Genomic DNA, 15,639 nt, shown 5'->3' on the forward strand with positions numbered 1-15,639 from the left:
GAGCAGCATGCGGTACCTCTTCCCCCTTAGAATGCTCTTTTTGTCCTCTTGAAACTTTTTACTTCTGGATGAGAAAGGGGAAGAAAAATGAAGGAGGGAGACTTTCTCTCCTGTTTAATTAAAAACAAAAAAACAAACAAAAAAAAACACTTTGCAGTTCTGCAGCAATTCAAAGTGTCTTGGAGATGAGTTTGGAGGCACTGGACTTGGACCTGGTTCACTATCAGCTCTTGTACACAAGAGTGAAGTTGTTTAAGTTGTTTATTATCACTAAGTGGTCCTGACTGAGCCGGAGGATTTGTCTGTCCTGGAACAAAGCCTTTTCTTTCTGTCAAAGACACTATTACACAATCAAAACCATGCCAATGTGTGGGCATGGCTATGAAAACTGGAATGCCTAATACAACAATTTGGAAAGCCAGAAGGGGACCAAACAGTAGCAGTACAAAGAAATGTTAAGGTCAAATGCTAGGGACTCCACCACAACAACTTATTCACCTTCGTATTACAGAGTATTACAGAGGTCCTTGGCCAGCCAGAACTACCAGGTGATAGTATTTTTTTCCCCATTTTTGCTAATTGTTCAAACCCCATTGTCTTCTCTCATAACAAAGTGCTCCTTCAGACAAATCTCATCAGATGGGATCATGTTGAAAGTGATGCCTGCTCTTGATGCATGGATTTTGGAGAATCTACTGAACAATCTGTCCCATAGTTTAACTTCCTTCCCAGGTAATAAAGTTTGGTATCTCCTGTCTTTTCTTAACCTGTCTCACATCCAGTTCCAGCCATTACTTTTACCTCCGTCTATTGGATCAACCAGAAATGCTAAGAGGGTTCACGGTGTTTGGAGATCATGACTGAGCTACCTCTTTGCCAGCACATTTGAGCCTAGAGCTTGCAGGGAAGCTTAAAGGAAAGACAGATTCATGTCACAGTGTGTCTCTGCAGATTCAAATGGACCTCATGCCAGGCAGATGAGTAAGCACGGATAAAGCTGCAGTCATGATAATAACATGTCAGTACCTGAGCCAGTACATTTGAGCCCTTCAATGATTCAATATTTCCTCTCTTATCACTCTCTCTGACCAATTTTGCTGACAAAATTAGCATCTACCTGCTGTATGCTTAGTGCTACCAATCACAGCACAGAAGGAAATGTTAATTCATCATAAATGGAAGCAAAGGGACCCCACATTAAGCACGAAGCAGCTTATACTTGTATCGTTGCATCAAAGTGAATGGTACGCTTTGACTCATCTAATAGAGGGCATCACAGAGAAGAGTCTGCTGGGTAGAATAGAGGAAACCCATGTCTAGATAAGAAAGCATCTAGTGACACCAGGAGCCACCTCTAAAGCTGTGCGAGTATCAACAATGGCACGTGTTTTCCTTTGAATCCCTTTGCACATCATGGGATCCACCCCTGCTTCCTTCCCCTAAATTGCTTTCCCCATGATTAGCATCCAAACAGAAGCACATTAAGGGGAGGTTAAGCAATGACTGGGTGAAACCTACAGCTTGCCAGAGGTGCTAGCTGTTGTCAGATGTTAAACCTCACAATGCTGCAGAGCCATCGCATGGCCGTGGCAGACAGGGTGTTTTCCTTCAACAGCTATCTGGGAGCAAAGTGCACCAAGCACCTTAGGCAAATGTTATTATCGACCCTGTTCATTCACCACTGTTTTTGCTACTACTCTATACCTAAGTGAGGGCACTATGACTCAGATCCCAGAAATACAGTTAAAAAATGCACAGACCATGGCATGAACAGGCATGAGCTCATGTCTCAAGCACGTGCAGCAAGACAGGTATAGTGCAAAGACTCCACATGTTGGCTGCAGGGCCTGCCTAGGGTATATGGCAGGGAAAAGCTGAATACTTTTATCTTTTTGCAGGTCCCCTCTTTTGTCACAGGTCTTTTTAGCTTTGAACATCCATCACAAGCCTCTCAGGAAGAGCGCTCTCCTTGGCAAAAAAATCATGTATATGCTCCAACCTTTATAGTAGTGCTTGTTAGCACCTTTTTAGCATCCCGTGTTTTTCTGCATTTACTGGATACGCAAAAGATCAGTAACGGGCTCTCTTTCAGATTTTCAAGCTGACTGGTTTGTTAATTCAGCAGTAAGGTCCAGTTGCCCAGGACCAGGACCGTGAGTCAGGTCTCCTGACTTTCAGGTGTCCTGAGTGCACACACACACACACCCAACAGCTCCACTGAAGTCCAGCTCCGGGCCTTCAGTTCCCATCCGAGCTGTGTTGTGGTTGTCCTGTGGTTCTGCTCTTGTGTGTGAGAAGTGGCGTCTCAGCTGCAGGTGGATTTCCTGAGGTGAATGATCTGGTCACCACGAACTTGCCATGAACCATAAGTTCACCAGGAACTTGCCTGATGGTCTCTATTCTTGGCTTAACCTGGCTGTCATCTCGGCCTGCCTTGCCTGAGTATTGTGAGTTGGGACACTGCTTTGCAAAGCCTCTGCCTTGCTGTCTGTGTAACCATGCCTGACTCCTGTTCTTTAGGGCAGACCTAAGGCTAGACTTCACTGTTTCTGGACACTAACTCTGCTACTGAGGTCTTCAGTCTCCTTAGGGAAATTGTTCCCACCCATGCTTGCTTTAGCTCTGGTGCTGGTGGAGTCCTCAAAATAAAAAGAAAACAGGAAAACCAAAGCCTAGACTGCTGTGCCAGCATGACAGCTATTATTCTGTAACACTATATTTACTTACAAACCCCCTACCACATGTCTGATAGATCATTTGGAATGTATGCATCCAAGCTGAGTGAGTTGATGTAGCTCTTTCCAGATGGGATTAATCTCAATGCAGGATGGATATATAAGCTGGGCAGATGATTCATTCTCTGCAAGGTATCAGTCTTTATGGTCTTCACAGTCGTATCAGAACCTTCAGAAATGGTACTTTGTTGTTGATTAGCTCCTGCTTAAAATAAGGAAGTATGAAAACAGTACCTCATTGCAATAAATCTCAACAAATTTGGAACTAAGCAACTAACAGCAGAGAGATATAGGTATGCTACACCACATTCCTTCTGCCACTCACAAAACAGAGGAACAAATGGAAGTTTAATGCTGTTGTAAATGGGGAAAAATCCCCTGTGTCAGGAAGGGGTTAAGTTCCATTGGAGTCACCCAAAAAGGAAGATCGGGGTAGATTTCCAAAGCTTACTTCTTTCATATTCTTTCCCCAAACCTTTCTCTGAGAGGTAATCTCTTTTTTTTTTATTTATTTTTTTTCATTCCCACAGAGAATAACAATCTTTTTGCTTGACCAAGGAAATAATAGGTGTCTACAAAAGAAAAGAACTACCTTAAACTGCCTGGGCAACTAATCACCTTAAATTTGCAGAAGCATCTGTTATGCTGTTTACATCCTGCAAGAAGCAAACTTTCATTAGGAACTGAGTAGAGAAGATGACTTTAAATCTGCATGGACTCACCAACAGACTCTAGCAAGCATGAACTTTTTAGCCTCATCCTATTGAAACCACCCTGCAAAATACATGTGCACATACAGAGAGAATTTTGGAGTAACACGGCTTTCAAGTGCTTACAGGAGCTTTGATCCTAAGAATGGCAGCAAATGGGGATGATGAAAAGAGTCTAAATATTATTATTGTGGATAGAGTTAGACTGTCTGACACTGGAAAGTGTTCTTGGACTTCATTCAGATGTGTGTCAGTAAGGTCACAAGGACCAGAGACAACATGGTGCAAAATGAACCACAGGCTGGACCTTTCATCTAAAATCGATGTCCATGTGAGCTCACTCAAAAACATGACCAGCATGGCACAGAGGGATTCACAGGGATTATTGCAAATGCTCTGTACACTTGAAGGAGGCAGAAGAAAATGCAGAAGCTACTAGAGAAGACAGTGAGAAAGCAGAGCCAGAGCCATGGATGAAACTGTAGCAAGACCTCTGAAAAAATAAATTGAATTTCTTGGGGCAAGTACTGGCCAAAAGAGGCTTTGTCTGTTTCCAGGTTTCTCCTACAGGAGACAGGATGCTATTGTCCTCCTCAGAAAAAAAACACTGTTCCTCATTAAAATGAAAGGGATAATTTGCAAAATGCAATATTGCTTCCCAAAGTCAGGACAGATTATCTGGCCTTGCATGCACTGTGGTGTGCATTTGGTGCTCCAAAATGCAAGGTAACTGGCAGGTGAAGGCCTTGGTCTCTTGCAAAGATAAGAAGCTCTGATAGGGAAGGTGAATGACTGGTTCAGACACCATTTCCAGACCCTCAGCACATGACCTGGCTCGCCTTTCCTGGAATGAGTTGTGAGACACATGTTCACCAAGGCACCATCTTCCAACACAGTAGGACCCAGGTGGACTGAGAAATCTTTCCCACATTTACGAAACACAAAGGGAAAGAGAGGGAGCAGATGTCAAAAAATAATCATGTAAATAATTAATTTAACAGTGGTGGGACCAATTCCTTGTTTTTCTCACTGCATCTGGCTGTGCTATTATCTGGAGCAGCCCACCAGCACAGAGCAAGCAGAGATGTGTAGAGTGGGTGGGTTGGTATGGCTCATCTCATACATCATCTGAAGCTAACTGCTGGGACTATGTGGAGCTTGTAGGCTGCAGGAGATTTAATTATGAGGGGAAATATTTTGCACAGGGGGACAGAGCTTTTACCTTGGCATGCTGCATTTCTATTGCATGCCTTTGATATTGAACATACGTGATTTCCTCCTTCCTTACGGCCCATTTTTTTTTGGATTTTAGCAAAGCATTCAATACTGTCTCTCACAGTATCCTTCTGAACAAATACATAGAATCATAGAATCATAAAATGGTTTGAGTTGAAAGGGACTTTAAAGATTATCTAATGACAGCCCCCCCTGACATGGGCAGGGACACCTCCCACCAGACCAGGTTGCTCAAAGCCCCATCCAGCCTGGCCTTGAACGCTTCCAGGGATGGGGCATCCAAAAATTCTCTGGGCAACCTGTGCCAGGGCCTCAACACCCTCATAGTGAAGAATTTCTTCCTAATATCTAGTCTAAACCTACCCTCATTTAGCTTAAAACCATTACCCCTTGTCCTATCAAATACAATGGGTGAACAATTGGCTGATGGGTGGAGCTCAAAGGGTTATAGTAAATGGAGTTATATCAGGCTGGTGGCCAATCACTGGTGGGGTTATCCAGGGCTCTATTTTAGGGTCAGTTCTCTTTAATGTTTTTATAAATGATCTGGATGCAGGACTTGAATGTATGCTAAGTAAATTTGCAACTGATTCTAAATTATGAGGAGTTGTTGAATCCCTCAAGGGTGGAGAGGTCTTGCAGGGAGATCTTGACAAATTAGAGTGCTGGATAACCATCAACCATATGAAATTTGACAAGAGCAAATGCTGGATTCTGCACCTGGTATGGGGTAATCCCAGGTATATGTACAGACTGGGGAATAAGAGGCTGGGGAGCTGCCCCATGGAATGGTTTTGGTTGATGGCAAGACGAAGATGAGTCAACAGTGTACCTTGGCAGTCAAATGGGCCAACTGTACCCTGGGGTGCATTAAGCACAGCGTTGCTAACTGGTCAAGGGAAGGGATTGTCCCGCTCTACTCAGGGCTGGTACAGCGTCACCTCAAGTACCATGTGAAGTTTTGGGTGCCACAATATAAGAAGGACATTAAATTATTAGAATGTGTCCAAAGGAGGGCTACAAAGATAGTGAAGGGGGCAAGATGTATGAGGAGTGGCCAAAGTCATTTGTTTTTTTCGGCCTACAGAAGAGGAGACTGAGGCGAGACCTCTTTGTGGTCTGCAGCTTCCTCACAAAGGGGGAGCAGAGGGTGTTTTTTACCCTACTGTACAGCTGAACTCCACCACAACTGACCTCTCACTCCCCCTCCTCAAAGAAAAAGGGGGAGAAAATATGATGGAAAGGGCTCAAGGGTTGAGATAAGGACAGGAAGCTTACTCACCAATTATCGTCATGGGCAAAGCAGACTCACCACAGGGAGATTAATATAATTTATTGCCTATCACTAACAGACTAGAACAGTGAGAAACTAAAGACAAACTAAAAACACCTTCCCCCCATCCACCCTCTTCTATGTCCTCCCGCCCAAGCGGCTCAAGGGAATGGGGGCTGCGGTCAGTCCACAACACTTCATCTCTGCCACTCCTTCATGGTCACTCTCTGCCCCTGCTTCAGTGTTGGGTCCCTCCTAAAAAAAATGCACAGCATTTTTTTTTTCCCATTCTTAAATCTGCTTTCACACACGCACAAACCAACATCGCTTATTGGCTCGGCTCTGGGCAGCACTGGGTCCCTTCGGAGCTGGATGAAACTGGCCCTTATATAACATGGGGCAGCTTCTGGAATCTTCTCACAGAGACCACCCCTGCAACCCCCCACTACCAAAACCTTGCCACGTAAGCCCAATACAGCCAGGCACCTCCAGGAGGGAAGAACTCAGCCCATCAAGGAGATGACCAGGGACCTGAAACAACCCCAACACTGGTGGCAGTCTCAACTCTTACCCGACTCTCTGGGCTCAGTGAATCTAAGCAGTGTTGGACTTTGGCTTCAGCCTGATTCTGAGCAAAGTATACAAAAGTGTCACCACGTACAGCTCAGTGGAACTAATCCAGTTACAGAAAGCATCCTGGTGTGTACCCCTCAGTGTCAGCTATGGCCTCGTTAATGCACACCCATCAACCCACTCTCTTTCTAAAGCAGACACCAGAAATGGGCTGTGGCAGTGACTCAGAAAGGGAAAGAGAAAAGTCATTCTGACTCAAACACCAAGGTGGGTTGCTGGAGGATAGCACATGGGACCCTTCTCACTAGCACTCACAACTCTCCACTTGCCAGCTGAAAGAGATCCCTCCACAAAACCTGCAGCATACGGGAAATGTTGCTTGTGCTCTCGTGATGGAGGAGGTGATGCCGTGCTGACTCTGTGGTGTGACTCAAAGGCATCTCATCTCGAATAGGTCCCAACAGTGGGCTGAAGTCCCAGGAGCTTTATCCAGGCTGCTGGATAACCTGTGCAAAGGCTCACTGGCCTAGAGGGCAAGCAGTATAGTAGAGCTCACATCCGTATAACTAAACTCTCTACTCTTTCAATACACCCTGGGAGCACTCCCTGCCCTGTTGTTTCACGTGAATCATGGCTAAGCACTGCTGCAGGATGGGGCAGTCAGGACCACAGCCAGGATGGGGATTGTCTGACAACTGAGCTCACAATGTGGAGCAGATCTAATTAGGAAAGCCAAGCTAAAAAGCACTGATATTTAACTGCCTTCCTAAGCTAGTCCCACTCTTGTAAGCACCAATTGCCCATCTAACAAGTATCTCCTATGCAGACAAAATCACTCTACTTTTCCACTTGCTGAAAGACACAGCTGAATGAGAGGATTTTCCATGGAAAAGAAGAGAAAGCTTGCAAAAAGATAAACAGACACATTTCCCAAGAAGACAGCAGACCTTCGTTGCCAGGACCTAAGTACCAGAGAACAGGGATTTCCCTTTTCTGTCCCTGAAGCATAATCATACTAGCAGATAACTGCCTACTCAAACTGGTGTCAGACAGTGAAACAGGCTTAGCCCACCTCTCTGCCCACCAGTGCCTGGAAAGGAGAAAATGTAGACCATGACTGGGAAAGTATCTGCCCCAGCCATCACTCCCTTTCAGCATGAGTCAGGGGAAAATTGCTCCTTCGAACTAGTGACAGCAGTTCCAAGACCAATTGTGTGTCCATGACCACCAACAGCGCTTCAGTTCCTTCTGTTCCTTACTCTTCCTGAAACATTCAAAATCAAGATGCTCTTTCTACCAAAACACAGGGGCAACTGGAACCTGAGCTAAGCAGAGGAGTTCCTTGCTTTCAGGCTACCCCAGTGCTTGATGTATTTACAGCAGGAGGTTTTGACTAGAAAAATTAAAGCTTTGGTCAATGCAACCTCTAGCTAGAGCTAGGAAAGCCAGACTGTGGGCTGGCTTCCTTCTACCAGTTGTCACATTCTGCTTAAAAACAGGAGCAGTCCTGAAGATGTCAGAAATTTTTTTAAAGCAACATTTTGCCTCACCTCTTCCTGTGAAATAGGCAACTCACCTGAGCTTCAGCTTTCCACAAAAGGTAAAGCCTGGGCCATGCAGACACCAAGGACACTGTTGCTTGAGTGAATAATGCTTTGCTTCGAGCTTAATCCCGCAGACAAGGTCCTTTAAATTAAAGTGTCAAGGAAATCTCTATGCACCTTTCTGCACCTGGGCTACTACCACTCTTTCATGGGGAGGAAGACACAGTGCTACCCAGCTCATTAGCACTGTGCAGAACCACAGCAAAAGGCTTCCCCAGGTGACAGTGCACACCCAAGTGTTCAAAATGCAGCCTCTGTAATTGCTCTCTCAGCCTTGCTTTTCCTGGCTTTTCACAAGTAAGTACAACCTAGCATACCTCAAAGGCAAGGCCCTGTGATTTAAAAAAAAAAAAAAAAAAAAGGCTAGTACCACTGATCTTTATTTTTAAAAGCCATTTAGCGTCTGACCACAACAACCGGATCCATATTTTTAAGGACCACATAGTAAAGAAAATAAAATAATAAAATAAAATAAAATAAAATAAAATTAAATTAAATTAAATTAAATTAAATTAAAAAGAGACACATTGCATCACTTTCATTGGGAAATCAAAGATATCTTGAAGTTTATTTAATTCAGCAGTTTGGCAGCCTTCTGGCAGTATTTCTAGTCATACGAGTGGTAGGTACCTGTGTGTACACAGGCGCATTCCTCTGATCTATTTCTGACCTTGATTATACCAGGATCAATCCAAGCGAGTCCACTGCTGGCCGTGAGGTGCTTCAGATTTATGCTGAGATGACAGGAGTTTCCTCTGACAATCTAATCATGTTAAGCATCAGAGAGCAAAACTATGCACGTCAATTTTCTGCATTGTGCCTCCATGCAGTGTTCCTCCAAGGAAGGCACTTGGCCCCTGTTTCATTCTCATCCCTGGGGTGCTGTGGTTTACATTTGCTTTGGGATGGGTAAATTGAGTGCTTAGATTCTTCTTTTTTTTTTTTTCTTAGCACAGAACTGCAGACTTTGGGCCCATTTCCATTGCTACAGCTACTAGTTTCTCACGAGTTTTTCATATTAGGCCCAGAATAAAAAAACAAAGAAACATTTTATTTCCTGCAAAAGGGACGATGATAATTTTGGAACTAGGAAAAATGCTTCTTTGTACAGCTGCAGCAGAGGTGGGAAGTCATAGAACTTGAGACACCCGCAATGTTCAACCATCATGGACCACCATCTTGACACAACAGATGGAGAAATATGCATGTCCCTGCTAAGCCTAGAAACCTGGAATAATCACTTATGTGTCTTCTGAGCAAGTTCAAGGGAAAATTGCATCTGGAAGGACCAACAGGTCTTACTTTGCTTTGGAAAGGCTGTTAAATCCAATTCGTTTGTGTGAAATACCATTTCCCACTCCTTACCAAAGGAAATGCCTAAAATGAATTAACTGTTAGAAAGCTGAGACTGAAACGTCTTATATTTCAGGTACCCATAACGCAAGCCAGAAAGTGCATTCGATGTTTTTTGAGTGTTTCAAAAAGGGAGAAGCCAGAAAGGAAGAGTGGCTGATATCATTCAGACAGCAAATCCATCCCAGTAAAGATGACAGATGTCATCTGGCTCTGACAGTTCTGATTAGCTTTTCTCCTTATGAACACTTTGTCTGAATCTTGTTCTTTTACTTATTGATTTTTTTTAATGCAATTAATACCCATTTCAGCTTTGCTATTGAGAGAATCTTTTCATTTGCTTTTACAAACGGAAACCTGATGTCTGTTCTAACCAAAAGATGCACTCCAGACACGTGAAATATATCACCTCAATGTTCATTACAAGGAGCAACAGAAAAATTACATCAGCTAGTCATACCCAGGAAGAATTTATTATCAAGGTAAAAGAAACAAGTTATTACAGCAAGAGATTTTTTTTCCTTGCTGATTTATAAATAAACTGTTGCAGCACTCACTTAAATAAAAGTGCCAAGGGAAGAATACAGTTTCATTTGAATACATACAGAAAAAAAAAATATAGAAAAAAGGATTCTTACACTGCTGTCTTCCAGTTAATTGCACCTACCAGAGACAAAAGGTGGATTATTAAATGTGAAGGGAAATGGAAGAAATAAAAAGTTATAAAGAAAAAAATCCATGAAGAAAAAAAAAATGAAATACAAAATTGTTTTAAAAGCAAAAGAAAAAAAATGGATTCAGAGTTACTAAAACAAACTTCTATCAAGCCAAGACAGTTTTGACTTTGTTGTCTGGGGAGATTCTGCAAGATTTTTTCATTTTTATTCTAATTGAGTTGAGAGAAAATGCCAACACCTGAAGAATCTTTACTTGACTTCCTCTTCTTGCCATTGTGCCAGGGGAGGTTTAGATCGGATATTAGGAAGAATTTCTTCATGGAGGTGGTGGTCAAGCATTGGAACAGGCTGCCAGGGAAGTGGTGGAGTCCCTGAAGGTATTTAAGAGATGTGTGGATGTGGCACTAAGGGACATGGTTTAGTTATGGGACTCAGAAGGTCAGGTTGATGGTTGGACTTGATGATCTTGAAGGTCATTTCCAATCCAAACGATTCTATGATTTTCAACAAGGCTTGAACAAAGCACTGATATATTTTAAGACCTCTATAGCCTTTAATTTGACTATGAACCTGCAGAAGAATTCTAGTCTCTCCCTTTGCTGGGTTGCACATGCAGACAGTACTTTAAAGCAATACTGGCTGTTAGATGTGTCTGCTTGGACTGCAACATATAGACATATGAAGAGTCATGACATAAATGCAGAAGGAAATGAACATCTTGAAAAGATCACACCTACCCTTAACTTTGGCTGGGGAGCATCAGAAATCTATTTTTCTTTGGTTCAACAGGAGAACTGCCACATGTGGTAGGGAAAACCAGCATATTAATTCTGCTCCACCTCTCCTTGAGTCTTTCTGTGCCCTTGTTAGTCAACCTGGTTATACTTTTGCAACATGCCTTGTGATTTTCTAAATGCTGGACTGGACATCCATTTGGGAGCTGTTCCTGGCTCCCTGCCACCATTTTGCAGTAACCAGCTCTCACATAGGAAATCACTTCAGCCCCAGGCTGGGGTCTCTCTTGGAGTAAATCCTCCCTGTCTCTTAAATGGCATCAATCATTCATAGCCCTGTCCTGTTCAGAGCATCTGCTTCTCATTCTCTTCCTTAGTTTCCTCTTGATTAATTGATGAAATCATTGAGTGTAGTTGTCTGGGAAACAGACATATCCCTAAGCATTTTGGTCCCCTTAATGGGACAAAGCAGGAAATCTTCACAGGAACCCTGAAGGGACAGAAAGAATCAAACAGGACTCAATCTTCATCAGGACAACAGAGGCCAAGTCACCAAAATAAAGACAGGCTGTTCTGGCGCTGCCAGTGTCTAAGGGCAGAGGTGAGAGCGTAAAGAAGGGAAGGACCATCTGCCTTTCCTGTCATACTCAGCATCCACCACCCAAATACAAATACACCACTCTCCAGGCACTTTTCCCTCAGGCAACATCTGCAGTGGTTCTCAAATTTGTATCCATGGCATCTTACAGGTAGCAAGAACCTGGGGCAAGGCAGAAGTAGGCAGCTTTGCGCTACCACTGCCTGCCTTCTTCTACCCCTGATGTTCTGTGCCTAAACTCCTTGGCTGCATGATTGTGACAAGCTTAGGCACCTTGCAAGTCACCAGCACCTCAACCAGTGAGAGGCACCACAGGAAAGATTCAGCTACCGTGAGCACAACAGCATGACAGCTTCTCTGGAAATTTATGGCAGTGCTTACTCATCCAAACAAGCCCGACACAGCACAGTAATGTCTTGCAAAGAGGAGCTAGGGGTAGACACAAGTGATATTAAAGACCATAGCAAGCTGCAAAGCTAGAAAAGAGGCCCTAGAGAGTCTGAGCTTCAGCACTGTGGTGTTTTTCTAGCTCTTCAATGCCTACACATCATGTTTATTTGTGAGGCCCAGGCTGCACAATGAAGACTCTGCAGTGTGAGTCAAATCCTGCTCACAGGGTTTCCAGGGGACCAGTTTCCTCCCTCCTTTGCCAAGGCACCTGACAAGCCCACCCCCTACTGAAGAATGAGCTTGCTGTTATGATGATATAGCAGTCGATGTTGAGACTCTATCATTAAAGACTTGATTTACTGGCAAGCCACAAGACAGCAACTGAGATATAATGCAACGAAGACAACTACATAGTGGCATAATTTCATTACTCATTAGAAGCCTAGTGGACCAGAGCGTATTCTCTGAATGAGCTCTGGCTTCATTCCTATACGAGACAGGAACCAGCATCATGAAGACACTAAAGTGGGCACAAGTTGGGGGGCTCTCTTTCCTTTTGGCTTTGTCTCTCCAGAGTTTTTGGATCAGATTCACCATTTCCCTAAGGAGGACAAGCTTTCAGGGTTAGTTAAATCAATAAAAGAAGAAAGAAGGGACCAACCCACCACTGTCCCGTTGGTCCAAGACTGTGCATCCTGAGTCACATCTGCTTTCCCACTTAGATCCCAACCTACCTAAGAAACAGGGCTTGCAAGCAGAATACTGAACATTCAAAGGAAAGAAAAGGGGGAGGAAACTTGTGGGACTAGTGCCTACGGGCTGGAGCTCGTGTTGCCCACAGAGGTAGTAAGTAGTGTCCAGCTGAGGGGAAAGAGGCTTGCTGTAGGAAAAAAGAACCTGCTTGGCTTACAGGCAGAAGTCTATGAGGATTTTAGTAGAGGATTTTTTATGAATTGTTACCTGGGCAATGTCTAATGATACCTAATAGCAACACCAGGAAAAAAAAAAAAAAAAAAAAAACACATCACTTCCTTATTTTCTTTTGCCTGTGATCACAGTGTCCAGCTGTTATTTTTATCCTCCAAAGTAGTATAATGGACAATTCCACTGGACATTTCCAAATGGACATTTCCACTCCCTTATTTTGCCAGAGATGTCACCATCCTTATTTTCTCTATAAATACATAAATGTGTTTATATGTTAAATCTTTCCCCTCCCACTGCTTCAGTTCTCAACTAATGTCAAGAGGCAGAAGTCAGTAAGAAGTTTATTAAGCAGACCTTTCTGTATGATCAATTTTGCAGAGTTATACATAATACACCTTTACTTCTTTTATTTTTCCTTAAATAAAAAGAAAGGAAAGGGGAGTTATTTTAAATTTATGAGCTGATGAGACAGTGAGTAATGGTGAATCACTGTTTAATATTTTAGGCAACCATCTGCAAGGTGAGCTGTACTCCCATTTCATATTGCTAGAGCAAAGTCACTTCAAGTTTCGTGAATGGAATCAGTCTTGTATCAACCCCCAAAAGCTGTATTCAGCACCAGAGACAATCATCTTCCACGCAGGGATCTTAATACACAGGAGAAGAAATATCACAACTCTACCTATAAACTGGAGTGAGGATTAGGGGGTGGGGCTGAATAACAAATTGAACAAAAAAAAGCTGAAAAGGATGAAGCTATTTTTTTATTGTTGTGGTGTTTTGTTTTGTTTCATTTTTGGTGGTGGTGGTGTGTTTTTGTTGTTTTGTTTGTTTGTTTTACAGGAAAGTTACAGGAAATAACTTCTTTCTTGCCATGCTTGGAGTCCAGTGCTCCTGGCAGTCCATGTGCTGGCTTGTGATTCCTTTGTGTGCCTCCTCTTCCAACACAGCAATAGTAAACCTCTGGACTTTTCCCAGAGGAAGCATACATCAGCTTTTCTCTCCTGGTTCTTCTTTCTTCCTGCACAATGACATATGTAGAAAGTCTCTGTGTCTTGGTGTCAGAGCTACCCCATAAGAAAGCAAAACATTACTTGCACGGAAGGAGGATATAGCATCTTCCTGTGCAAAGGAGGTTTGCCTGCAGTCTGGCACCTGCAGACCCACACTTACAGGGAACACAAGCCATGCAGACCAGTCACCTGCCACATTTACAGGGACAACGTTAGAGTAGTAAACATGCAGAGCCAAATGTGTCCCTTCCAGTGCTCATATTCTACCCGTCCCACAGAGCACAAAACAAAGTCTGAAATCCCAGGTGGCTAAGGAGAGCCTCTGTTAGACCTGCTATTTCCAGATTTCCCTCTCCTGCTGCTCCTAATGGTGCTGTCCTCATCATTCTCCTGGTTTCACCTGCTCTCATGACAGCATGGTCTCTCCAGACTGGCCACTTAGAATCTTGCCTACTGCTCATACCCAAGACAGGCCCAGTATCTAGGCCCAGCCTCTAGGCCGAGCCTCTCAGCCCATCTTTCTCCACGGGCATCTTCAACTTCCCTTCCTTGATTAATGCATGTTAAGGCTGACTAATTTCATAGCTTCCATCTCCGTAGCTGCTTTACAGCAGGGGAAAATGCAATTTCCTCTTGGTTGGCAAGTATCACAACAGCTTTGTGAACCATGACAATGTACGTTGCTTACTGCTGAAGCTCCCACAAAATCTAATGAGATATGAATAACAGTTCTGCAGTAAATGTGAGTTATTAAATCGCTATGGAGAGCAAGTGCTACAGAGCAGGGTGTGGCGGGCCTTGGTGACTCAGCCGAAATATGGCTCTCCACACAGTACAGGCAGATAGCAGCTGTTCCAAATAAAATGACATCAGTTCTTCTGGGACTTGTTTCAACGGCGAGGGTAAGAGCTTCACACCTTCTTCTGCACTTTTTATGTCGGGAGGAAGATCACTCCCATCCATTGTCTTTACAGTGCTGCAAATGACAGAATAATTTATTCTGGTGCACCCAGTGCTTTCACAATATTTTATTTATGTACGCATAAACAAATAGTTTAGTCTCCACATTGGTTGAGAACCTGTTACATTTCTTCCACAGCAAGTGCTTCAACAGCCATGCAGTGAAATCTGATGTCATATAAAGTCATTGGTCATTCTCTCTCTCCCTAAAAATAACCTGCTTCATACTGTGCAATAAAAATCTGAGGAAGCTGAGATGAGACAAATTAGACCAGAAAGATGTCTCCCTCTCTTCTCATGGCAGTGGTTCACTACCCACATTATTATATAGTATGCAGACTTTATTTCCTATCATTATTTTTCAATGTCTGTTTTTCATTGGACATGTCCCTGTTAGCTGCAGAAACTTTCTGGCATGTATTGTCTCACCCCTGACAGAACATGGAGACACCATGTTCAGATCAGTTTCTGGATTTCTCACTAAAATGGGCAGATTTGGCACCATTTTAGTGCTAAAGAAGTTCCTCATGTCGTTCAGGATTCTTACCTCAGAGACATGGTCTGGCACTCAGAGAAGTGTAGATTTGTTTTCTGAATGCTCTGTTTCCTCCATAAATTTTAAAAAAACTTGCTCTCAGGCGTGAAGAAAATGTCTTGCAGGACAGCAACATTAAAAATAAATAAATTAATTAATTAATAATTTGAAGCACTACCTTCTTTTGTCTTTATGGGCCCTACAAATGAAGGAAAATAAAGAAATAGAGAGCTTTCCACCCTCTCAGTTTTTTTGGGCTTAATAAAAGTCTCCAAGCAAACATATTTCCCTGAGGTTTGAGGCAAGAGAAGCAAAGGAAAG

General features: G+C 43.2%; 1 long non-coding RNA gene across 2 annotated transcripts in view; it reads right to left on the bottom strand.

Annotated features, from left to right (window-relative positions):
- Positions 1-13,202: 13,202 nt before the first annotated feature.
- LOC121069219 overlaps positions 13,203-15,639 on the bottom strand; it is a 50,340-nt gene continuing 47,903 nt past the window's right edge. For both annotated transcript variants that reach the window (XR_005819341.1, XR_005819340.1), the window contains 2 exons: positions 15,331-15,436; positions 13,203-14,799 (listed from right to left, as the gene is read on the bottom strand). This is a non-coding gene — a long non-coding RNA (uncharacterized LOC121069219). The remainder of the gene's footprint in view (positions 14,800-15,330; positions 15,437-15,639) is intronic.

Source organism: Cygnus olor, chromosome 4 (genome assembly GCF_009769625.2).
Source record: "Cygnus olor isolate bCygOlo1 chromosome 4, bCygOlo1.pri.v2, whole genome shotgun sequence".
Classification (NCBI taxonomy): Eukaryota; Metazoa; Chordata; class Aves; order Anseriformes; family Anatidae; genus Cygnus; species Cygnus olor.